The sequence below is a fragment of the Suricata suricatta genome, chromosome 11 (genome assembly GCF_006229205.1).
Source record: "Suricata suricatta isolate VVHF042 chromosome 11, meerkat_22Aug2017_6uvM2_HiC, whole genome shotgun sequence".
NCBI classification, from domain to species: domain Eukaryota; kingdom Metazoa; phylum Chordata; class Mammalia; order Carnivora; family Herpestidae; genus Suricata; species Suricata suricatta.
In genome coordinates, this window is record NC_043710.1 from 21980458 (window position 1) to 21992736 (window position 12279).

Below are 12279 nucleotides of genomic sequence, written 5' to 3' on the forward strand. Positions count from 1 at the left end.
GTTGTGAGGAAATGTCCTACATTTGGTAGCATCCCTAGACTCAGCTCACTAACCGCCAGTAGCACCTCCCCCTCCTATTTGTGATAACTAAAAGCATGTACATGTTTACCATAATGCCCAGATTGTCACCTTGTTGAGAACCATTACACTGAAGACTTTATAATGAATACAGAATAAATTGCACACTCATCATCCTGGCCTACAAAACCCCAGAATGTTCTGGCCATATGTGACCTCTCACACATTGTGTAATAAACTCTCTCCTATTATCACTGCACTCCAGACACCTTTGCCTTCCCTTTTTCCATATTCCCAAAGTTATTCCCAAAGCAGACACCCTTAAACAGTCAATTTGAACTGGTCTTCTCAGGACCTTCTTTCAACAATCTCCATGTCTCATATCCGTTGTCACTCCCTCAGGACTATCCTTGTTTCTCTTGTTTAAAATAGCCACCTGGTACCTTCTATTCTATCGCCTTGTTTCATATCTTTCATGAAACATACTACTGTATTTTACAATTTATATTTGTTTCCTTAAATCTCCTTCCACTGGAATATAAGGCATATAACAGGTGCTTTGATTTGTTTAACACACTTTTATTAAACCTAGCATTATTCTAAGCATTAGGAATAGAGTATAAAAATGCTGGACACATAAGTCTCAAAAAATACACAAGCTATAAAATCACATAAAATTTAATTATATCAGGGCAAGATGAGATAATTATAAATATAAGAAATGAGTTCAGGGCGCCTGGGTGGCTCAGTTGGTTAAGCTTCTGGCTCAGGTCATGATCTCACAGTTCGTGGATTCGAGCCCCACATCAGGCTCTGTTGCTGGCAGCTAGCTCAGAGCCTGGAGCTGCCTAAGATTCTGTGTCTCCCTTTCTCTCTGACCTTCCCCTGCTTGCACTGTCTCTCTCTGCCTCTCAAAAATAAATAAAAAACATTAAAAAAATAAAATTTTATTTAAAAATGAGTTCAAGTTTTATAAACCTGTGTCAAAGGTGAGTTTATTAAAAAGTATTTAATTCCTATGTCCAATAACATAATTAGTTTTAATATTACCTGTGTGTATGATATGATAAATGAATGGGACTTTGACCAAAGAAGAAAAGAGAATGGACAATGTGAGAATGAATGAATGAGTGGCTCCCTAACTTCTCCAGGTGGTAATAGCTGCTCTATCTTCTTTCTTCCCTTTGCAGCAATGCATCTGCAGTGTAATAATTTAACATGAGCCTGCAATTGATTATGAGATTCTTGGAGGCAGAATCATGACTTTTCATCCAGATATTTGCAGCATTTTTTACAGTCATGGTTATCAGTAGGCCACCAATACATATTTCTCTCTTGACTACCTGGTGTACAAATAACATTTGAGTATTGATTACTTTGCTTATGAATCTTGATCTGTTTATTCTGTAAATACCTATTGTTCAACTTGATATCATCAAGCATTATTCTAGCCACTATGATTTCATTATTCTGCATGTTTTACCTTCACTTTCTCCTCTCTAGGCTAGCATGAAAACATACCGGTAAGAGCCCTGTCCACCCTTCTCCCAAAAAAGAATAAAGAAAATCAGTAATACTAAACTGATGGAACTTCATTGTTTGAGTTTTCCTTTTCTCTAATTTGAAAGCCTGCTACTCAGTCAATGAAATTAATGATGGGGAAATTGAGAATCAATGGGAGGAAATGTGTTCTGTGCATTGGGTGTAGCTATGCAATAGAATTCTCTGACACAGATGAGATCAAGTCAAATAATGCGGTTGGATATGAAAACAGAAGAGATAGCTTTATCTTCATTCATAGCACTCGCAGTTATTACTCTATTGATCAAACAAAGAAGAAATTTATCTTTTGCTTCTAGGCATATTGATAAGTTGATTGTCTGCAAAGATAAATGTGTGGTATTTTGATCTTCTGTGCAATTTATGTTGCAGTGTGGAAACAAGGGAAGGGTTGATTGATCCTAGTGCTTCCAGAAGAGCTAGATCAGATACCTAAACTGAACGTGTGTGGCAAATAGAAGGATCCATACCATATCCCCTAAGATCTTCAAAAATAGGCAATGAGACCATTATTAAAATTGAATTGAGAGCTAAAACTTTTTATGGAAAATTTTGTTTTTGTAAAATAACACTGGATTAATAGAAAAAGAGGGAAAATTGTTTATCAAGTACTGATTCTGCCATAGACACAATTTAAATGGTCTTACCTAGTTATCATAATGATCTAGCAAACAGAGGAGGCCTACTAATTGAGCGCAAACTATTTAGCAGCAAATATTACGTAATCTATGTGTTGGTGCAATTTTTTTTCAAAATAATACATGATATAGTTTTATTATATATATTTTAAAATAATTAAAGAAAGGTGACCTGTGTAAGACCAGTAAATAAACTCATGACTCTCTGAGTTTAAGCCTTTTAGCACCATTTTTCAAAAGAGAAAATTGAAGGTCATAATAGATAAACAACTTAGTTGTGATGTGCCACACTAAAGGAGAAGGGAAATCATTTTATGACTCTCCAGTGTAAAATGACTGTTGCCTCCTTATCTTCCATTTAGAAGCTGCCCTGAGCCATTACTTTAGCACAAAAATATTTAATTTGAACATTTTGAGTGTGCTTTTAATAGAAAAGGCTGTTTTTAAGAAGGAAATAATCATTTGAGGGTAAAATTTAATTTAAATATTATCCTGCAAGCATCCTAATGTTATTTCCTATAGAACAGAATTCTGTGAGAAGATTCATCTACATCACATCTTACTGCTCATTCTGGTGCCCCAAAGGCTTTATTCAGAGTAGTTTAAGCGTCAGGAAACAGGAGATTGTGTATGGAGAAACAAAATAATATTGCATAGCAAAAATGTGCACAACATTGAATGGGAGAAATATTTGAAGGGAATTATCAGTAACCCACTTTTCTAATTTTAAATTTATGCATTAAACAGACACAAATTAGTGACATCATCAAGAAAAATATCCAGATATAGGTAATCTTGAGTACACAGTCACCATGGCTGTTCTCATGGTGGGAAAATGTACTCTACTTACAAAGACAGAATGGTGAAGGGGAAGAGCAAATAGATACTTGTGAACAAATGATATATTCTGTTACTGGCTTCTTTTTTATTACAAATATTTGCTTTCCATCCTGTGGGCAAAATTTACTCCTATCTTCCTCAAGATACCCAGAAAGTTCAATCACGTATCTAACTTCATGTACAGGATATCATGACCTATCTGAAGTTGGTATGAACTCTATATCATTTGCTCAGAGAATCTACGCACTAAGATAACAAGTGACCCAGAGAACTTGAGCTAAGAATATTCAACATACAAAAATAAAGTGGTGGAATAGGAGAGACACTGTGAACACTTCACTTCAGAAAAGGAGAAGAGGAAGGCAGGGCAGAGTAGTCCCTGGTCCTCATCATTTCTAAAATCATAAGGCAAATGTCATAATATCTCCTTATTCCTATGATAGGGAACTTTTTTCCCCCCAAATATTTGGAGCTTTCCTAAAAAAAAAAAAAAAAGAAATTGGAGTACTGGAATCCAGTCACTTCCATATGCCATTAGTAATATCAACTTTTTATTTTTCTTTTTTGCTATTTTTCTCTCCCTGGACATAACAGAGGGTACTTTGAACTTATCAGACTTCCATACAACTATGTGTTTGATTTATTCCAAGGCACTGGCATAACAGAAGGGATTTAGTAGAGGCTAGCCTAATGCAAGCAGACCTTAGTTTTGTCCTTGACCAGAGTCTGGGTCTTAATTTGAGAATCTTTTACAGAATGAAGGTAAGAAAATTTGCCTCATTCACACTGAAATCAATCCAATTTTTTCTTTTACATCTGTGATTATGAAAAGGTTCGTTATTTTCTAAGCTTTTTTTCATGTAATCATGTGAACCTAGTAACCTAAAATTCATCACTTGAAGCCAGAGATTCATTAAATACATTTTTTTTCCTTCCAGTTTATCAATAATGACAGTGTATAAGATATTTCAGCACTGCCAATTCTGGGTAGCATTTTTCATTTTTTTATTAATAGTTCACTTGTCACTAGCCACCTAGCAACCCAGCCTTAAATCCATTGCCATTTATATATACACGTAAACTTATATATATAAACTATATGTTACATATATATATATATAAAACACTCCACTGTCCCTCAGAGTCTGATGAGGTACTCAAACTCACAAACCATGAGATCGTGACTTGATCTGAAGTCAGACACTTAACTGACTGAGAACCCAGGTGCCTATTGCCATATATTTTTGGTTTTATGTTATGACAGCCACTATGTTTAGATTTCAATTTATGTATTAGTTACTTTTGACAGGTTATTAGGTTATATGGTACAATAACCTACCTCAATATGTTAGTTGGCTACAAAAAATATTTCTAATTCATGTTACATGAAAGTTGTGGGTCAGCTCTGATTCTCCGGCTCCGGTTCTATGGCTCAGCTGGGATCTGTAGAGTTCGTTCATTGAGATCTCACTAACACCACATGTCTTCTCATTCCAGAATATGGGTTACTGGGATATTCACTGTTAGGGGCTACTCTTCTCATAGGGAAAGTCTGGAAAAAGAAGTTTCCAAACAAATCATCAATCACATTTATATTTTTACTTTGCTATGACAAATACTATAGGCACAAATCTAGCACAATGCCAAACTCAGAATAGCAAAGGGCAAGGGAAGGTAGCAACCTGGAGGGAACAAATAATTATGAAGATATAGTATAATACAATTTACCAGTGCCACAATAAAGAAAGAAAAAAAAAAGAACAAACAGGGAGTTTGGAATCACATAATCCTAGTTTCAAGTGTTGCTTTTGTTTAATACCAGGTCTAGAATCTCAGGAAATGCCATAACATTTATAATATGTGCTTTTTATCTGCAATAAAGGGATACTAATTTCTTCTATGTTGAATATTTGTGAAGTAAAAGCTAAAAAAGACAAATGGAATCTGCAGCAGAATGCTTTACACATAATGGATGCTCAGTGAGTGTTACATAGGATTTCTTTACTTATTCATGGCAGAAACTTTAAGTAGCAACAGGTATATCCTGTTTCTATTAATAGCTAAGCTATCAATAAAGACATTTTAATAATTTGCTTAAAATTAGTTAATATGGAGAAAAAAAGAAGATTGCTTAGAACCCAGTGTTTTTGAAAACTCAGGTAATGTAGCAGAAGTTTTCATTTCCTAGAATTAGTGATAGGGACTTCAGCCTAGGAGAAATTTATGTATGTATAGGTTCTTCCCAAAGACATGGTGATTGATTTGAAAGCTTTACCATTTCTGATCCTCTTCTTAACTAGCTTATAGAATTCATAAGCTTCTCAAAAGACTGGCAAAAAATTATGTTAAACTGATAAAATATGGAAAAGAATATTTTTTATATTGGGCCATATTTCTAGGGAAATCATGATATATGCTATTATTCTTATTTTAACCTTAACTGATGCTTTAAAATTATTTTAGGTTTCTCAATTCTAAGTTAAATTTCAGATTTATTTATTTATTTTTTTAAAAAATATTTATTTTGAGAGAGAGCAAATACATGATCAGGGGAATGGCAGAGAGAGGGAGAGAGAGAATCCCAAGGAAGCTCCACACTGTCAGTGCAGAGCGCCATGCAGGGCTCAAATTCACAAACCGTGAGATCATGACCTGAGCTGAAATCAAGAGCCAGAGCCTTAACTGACTGTGCCACCCAGGCTCACCTTAAATTTCAGATTTCGAATATTGTAGTTCAAAACTCAAACTTCATGTTTTTAATTTATGTAAAACTTAGACTAAATATGTTTATTTAAATTTATATTTTGTGTGGGAGAGTGAGTGAGCATGAGTGGGGGAGGGGCAGAGACAGAAAGAGACAGAGAACCCCAAGCAGGCTCCAAGCTGTCAGCACAGGGCCTGATGCAGTGCTCAAACCCACCAACCATGAAACAATGACCTGAGCCGAAACCAAGATTTGGCTGCTTAACCTACTGAGTCATTCACGCGCCCCACTAATTATGTTTTTACAAGCTCAGAAAACTCCTGCCTACTCTTTCAGAGGTGGAAGTGCACCGTTGCAGAGAAAGTAAGCAAAAATACTCCTCCTCCTCGTCTATGTACCCCACCCATGGCAAAATTCTTCCACCAAAACAGATCATTTATGGGGGGGCGGGGTGGGAAGGAAAAGAATCAGTAAGTACTTGACAAATACAACTAAGCTTGTGATTAAACACCTAACACTAACTTTTAACGTTTCATAAAAAATAATCAAATCAATATTAAGGGATTCTTTTCCTAGTTCTGTCAGAAATGGATGCTAGTTGAAAGACTTTAAATTTTAATTATAAGTTTCTTTTCCATAAAAATACTCATCTTCTGATGAGAATTAAAAGATACCTTATTTAAGCATCATACTAATTAGCTCTGTGAGATACAAAGCCATATAACACTCCACACCAAAATCTCCCTGGCTTATAACACAACTTTTGTTTTTGTTTTCCACCTTATATTTGATTGCAGACTCTGCTTTGCTTCCTTTTTCTCTTACCTTTTGAGGTGAGAGGTACAGCTGAAGAAGAAAGAAAGGTAGCAAATCTCTGGGGAGCTATTAAGGATTCTACTTGAAAATGACCTATATCAAATCCACTCATATTCCACTGAACAAAGCAAATCATATGAGCAACATGGAAGTACAGGAGGGTAGAGATAGGGAGGGTCACGGACCCCTTAAGGAGATGAGTACATAGATTTCATTTATTTTTTCATGTATTTTAAATAATGTAAGTTATCACAAACCTTTGTCAGAACTTAAAAATTTTCACTCGATTTCCATTTCCAGGGATTGTGCATTTTTATTATATGTTGCATATAATTGTTTGCATGAATATGCCTGGGTGGTGAGCAAGTGTATCAGGGAGAAAATAAATTTAAATATTTCAGTGAAAAGATTAGAGAAATTTGAGATGTCATTGTGGTGTAATGTGACATGAAACTATATTGTCAGAATGATTACATTATCTTCTGTTATACAGAGAAAGGAATAAAGCAATACGCTTTCAGAGTCTTGTGACTCTTAGCTAATTAATGTTCCCCTCAGGCTCCAGTTTGCCTCTATGTAATGAAGTCCAAAATAAGACATTTGACTTTGCCAGTGAGCCATTAGCTAAAAGACACTACCAACTAGTTTGATGTGATTCTAGTTAGTCATGTCATGTATGAAGGACTGTGGTGGTGTTCTAGGATTACAAGTTTCTAGAAATGTGACCTAGGACAAGAAAACATGAACTTTGCCATGCCAGCGGTGGCAAAGATTTGGGGGGAGAATCTCTCTAATTTTATTTTATAATCCTGTTAACCCAAGGTAGGAACTCAAGTTGAAAGAGAAACGAGTAGCCCAAATGTCTAGTTCATTCACATTCACCACAGTTGTCAGTTTTAAAACGTATTCTGACCCACATCATCTCTGATCTTTCTGAGCTGCACTACTATGTATGTTCCACTTTATTGACAGTCAAATCTTCTGAGGTCTTGTTCACCTGAGGATTTATGGGACAATTTAAAGTTGTATCCAGGAGCACCTGGGTGGCTCAGTCGGTGAAGGGTCTGACTCTGGATTTTGGTTCAGGTCATGATCTCTCAGGCTATGATGTGAGTTCGAGTCTCATATCCGTTGTCAACATGGAGCCTACTTGGGATTCTTTCTCTTCCTCTCTTTCTACTCAAGCTCAAGCTCATGTTCCCTTTCATACTAAATAGTTGAGAGAGAGAGAGATGGATAGTTGAGAGAGAGAGAGAGAGAGAGAGAGAGAGAGAGAGAGGGAGAGAGATGGATAGTTGATAGATAAAATGGTATCCAAAACAGGTGATATGGCAACATTTGAGCTTGTATTGTTTAAATATAAATAGGATTAACACATAGACCTTTAAACATAAAAAACTCCATATAGGTTATATGTTGTCTGTAGAAATATACAAAAGGTAAAACCATTTTATGATCTAAAGAACTGATGAAAGTTTTTTAGACAACTCAAATAGTATCTTATAAAATTTTAAAGTAGAAAAAGCAATAAGAAATCTAATGTATCAAATTTTGTAGATACGATCTTAAGAGAAATGAGGTGATTTGTATACCAGAATTACACAAAGTTAGTGGCTAAAGTGAGGCTATTAATTCATTCATCAATTTGTTCACTTATATATTTATTCATATAAACATAACAATAAGTATATTGACTGCATATAATATGCCTGGCACAGGTAGGTGTGGGTGTTGGGGATATGACCTGGAAAAAGATGGAGGATAGATGGCATTTTGGAGGGTACAACCTAATCAGAAAAAAATATTGAAAATTACTTAGAAACTGGTGATTGTAGCAAAGGAGAAGCAAAGAATAAGAATATCATGGTAATCAGAACAAATTCAAACCCAGAAATGATTAACCTCAGCCTCCTGCTTATACTCTAATACCCAATGTATCTTGTGACTCTTTGGAGTTTCCATCTTTATCTTTATATGGTAAAAATATTCCCCAATCACACTGATGTGTATCTCTCGTTTCTATTTAACCAATCTTATTTTAATGGGCTTTTAAGTACATTTTTTTTTACTATTATAAAATGATACTTCAATGTACATCCTTTACATGACTCTTTGCTATATGCACAAACACATCCCTTGGAAGAGACTATGATGTAGAATTGCTAAGTTTAAGAATTTGCACATTTTTATTTTTAATAAGAATTTTCACATTTTAAAGTTTATTTATTAAGAGAGAAAGAGAGAACTGTGGGAGGGGCAGAGAGGGGGACAATCCCAGGCAGGTTCCCCACCAACAGTGTGGGGCTAGCCGAATGCAAGACTCGAACTGTAAGAACATGACCTGAGCTGAAATCAAGAGTCAGACACTCAACTGACTGAGCTACCCAAGTGCCCCCCAAATTTGCACATTTTAAATTTTAACTGATACCATCAAATCGCTCTTGAAGTGTAACTATACAAATCTATATTCTCAAAGTGTCTCACACTTATCAATAGCATATATCTGTCAATTATATATGTGAAAAATGGTATCTTGTGATTTTGACTGATCAAATCTGTTGGTTGTGTTGATTTTTATTTTATTGATTTGTGCTTTTATTGCTCTTTATACTTACATATCCCTCAACTTTGTCTATGTCACTTTATATCCCCCAACATCATTCTAAAAACGCACCTATGTCTTCTCATGTGGATCACTGCAGCTTCCTGACTCACTCTGTGTTCACTGATTGACACCACCCTTCAATCAACTTGTCACATGTAGCCAGACGGAATTTTGCCAAAATGCATATCTGACCTCAGCTTAAACCTTTCTATACCTTGGCTTTTAAGATCAAGAACACTTTGCTGAATATAGACCAAGACCCTATATGAACTTTTCCCTACCTTTCTTCAAAGCTTTTCCTTAGGCTAGGTCTTCTAGCCACATGGATCTTTCTTTAGTCTCTGCCATATGCCTTGTCCCTCACACTGCAGTGCCTGAAGACTTACTCTGGTCTTTGAGCCTGCCTGACCCATCAGCTTCTCCAGGTTAACACCTACTCACCCTCCAGATCTCAGACTAGTCATAATTTCTAAAGACATATCTTTTCCGAATTCCTCAACTAACTCAAACTCTCCCATTGTTTTTCTTTGTAATACATATATAAGTTCTGTTTATATAATTTTTGTCTGCTTCTTTTTACCTGTCTCTCTTGATTCAAGAGCCCAAGTTCACTGAGGTCAGAAGTGGCATCTGTTTTTGGTAGCCATTGTAGTTCTTTGGCCACTGTTGTTTAGTACCTGAAATATATTACATGTTTAATGAAGGAACAAATCCATTACTATCCCAATTAATATAGCCCCTCTATGTCTTCTAGCTCTTATTCTAGATAATTTACATAATTTATTTTAAATCTTACTATATCCTACAAAATATGTATGATTTTTCTAGTGTCATTGGACATATTACACGGGTGTTGATGTGCAGAGTTCTCAATATAACATTTTTAAGTAGTTCCCAGTTATAGTCTTGCTTTCCTCTTTAATAAAAATGGTAATTTCTGTGGACACATTTAAATTTCTAAGCAGATGGATTTTTTAAGCTCTCTTTATTGTTAATTTTTAAATCAATTGCATTTAGTCAGATAATATGGAATGTGTGACTCATGCTGTTGATTTTTCTGGTTCTAACAAATAGTGAGATTGTGGGATTTGCATATTAATCCACAACTAGTTGAAAACATGTATTCTTTATTTTTTAGATAGAAATTTAATACCTAATAATCCTTGTTAATTAGAATATTCAAAAATCTTGTATTCATTAAATTTGTTAATATTCCTCAGAGGATTTCATGTCTTTACTCTGAGACATCTTTTCCTGTGGTTCATGAGGATATTTCTCCTTCTTACAGTATTTACAGAAAGATGTTGGAGATTTTTGCCATTTTTAAAACTTTTCTTTCTACATTCCATCTCTGATTTGTATTACTTGTGTTTATTTAATAAATATTTACTGAGATTTTACCAAGTGTCATCTGGGAATATAGCAGTGGAAAAAAAAACAGGAAAAGTAATTGTTCTCATGGAACTTATATTTTAGTGAGGAGCTTACAATCCAGTGTAAATTGCATTTGGCATTCTAGTATAACCCTGGCCTTGAACTTTTTCATCATTAATCGTGTTTTAAACACTTTTTCCCATTACATTTGCTTCTCCGTTGGTTATTTCTTTTGTTTGTTAAATCGATTCATTTCTTTAAATGTATTAGAATTTCATCAAAATTTGGTGATACTCGGTTGTCTGCTAACCATTGAAATTGAATATCTGCATTTGCTGGTTTTGTGTCCAGGTATTGTGTGTACCAGAACTTGGCTTTTTGATGCAGAGTGAGAATCAAGAGAGGTAGGGTGTGCCCTTCATTTGGAGCAATGGGTTTTTGCTAGGGCTACTGCCCTCTCTTGGTCTCTATTACAGAAGGTAAAGATCTCTTTAAGCTACTACTGAAGTCATGCAGAATATAGTTTCATTTATTTCCAATGCAATTTCCAAAGTAATCATCTTGACATTAACCCTAGAGACTTCTGCAACTCATTATATCATTATTAATTAACTCTAAACTGAGAGTTTTGCCACTATCTTTTTTCCAACATCCTCTACTGCAGTAATTTAGGCTATGTTGATTCATTTCTTAAAATGTGGATCTGATTCCTCTTTGGTTATTTTTTTAATATTATGAGTCTTTCTTATTTTCCAATACTATTATATATTTATTTTATTTATAATATTGTCATATAAAAATAATACTGTGAGATGAATATGATTTGAAAGTGCTCTGTATGTTATGTTGCTCACATCTGACATTATGATGACTTTATTGGGCAATTTGCCAAAATGTCTGGTCACATGGTGCTTTTAGGAATTGCTCTTATGATAGACAGGGAGACTTAAATATAGTAGACATATTTGAAAGTTACATTTCTGACAATATATTTTGCTACATCCAAAGAGTGAAAATTTACTCTGCCTTCACAAATCATATTCTTTGAAAATATTTAAACACACGGCAAATATTCAGAATGTATTTTTTAAATGTTTATTTTTCATAGAGAGCACAAGCATGCATCATTGGGGGAGGAGCAGAGAAAGAGGGATTTTGAGAATCTCAAGCAGGCTCCATGCTGTCAGCACAGAGCCCTATGTGGGGCTCAAATCCACAAACCATGGGATCATTACCTAAGCTGAAACCAAGAGTCAGATGCTCAACTGACTGAACCACTCAGATGTCCCTCAGAATGTGTTTTAAGTGATAACAGTTATGACTTTAGTGTTGAGAAATTAAATTTTGTGTGTGTGTCAAACTATAATAAATAAATAAATATCCTATATTTTCTAGATTATATATAAGAAACATGTAATAATTTTAAATTATCAAGTAAAAAATCTGATATTTATCATAATTTTCCTCACGCCAGTCAGAGTGGCTAAAATGAACAAAGCAAGAGACTATAGATGTTGGAGAGGGTGTGGAGAGATGGGCACCCTCTTACACTGTTGGTGGCAATGTAAACTGGTGCAGCCGCTCTGGAAAACAGTGTGGAGGTTCCTTAAAACACTATCGATAGAACTCCCTTATGACCCAGCAATAGCATTGCTGGGGATTTACCCAAGAGAGACAGAAATGCTGATGCATAGGAGCACATGTACCCCAATGTTCATAGCAGC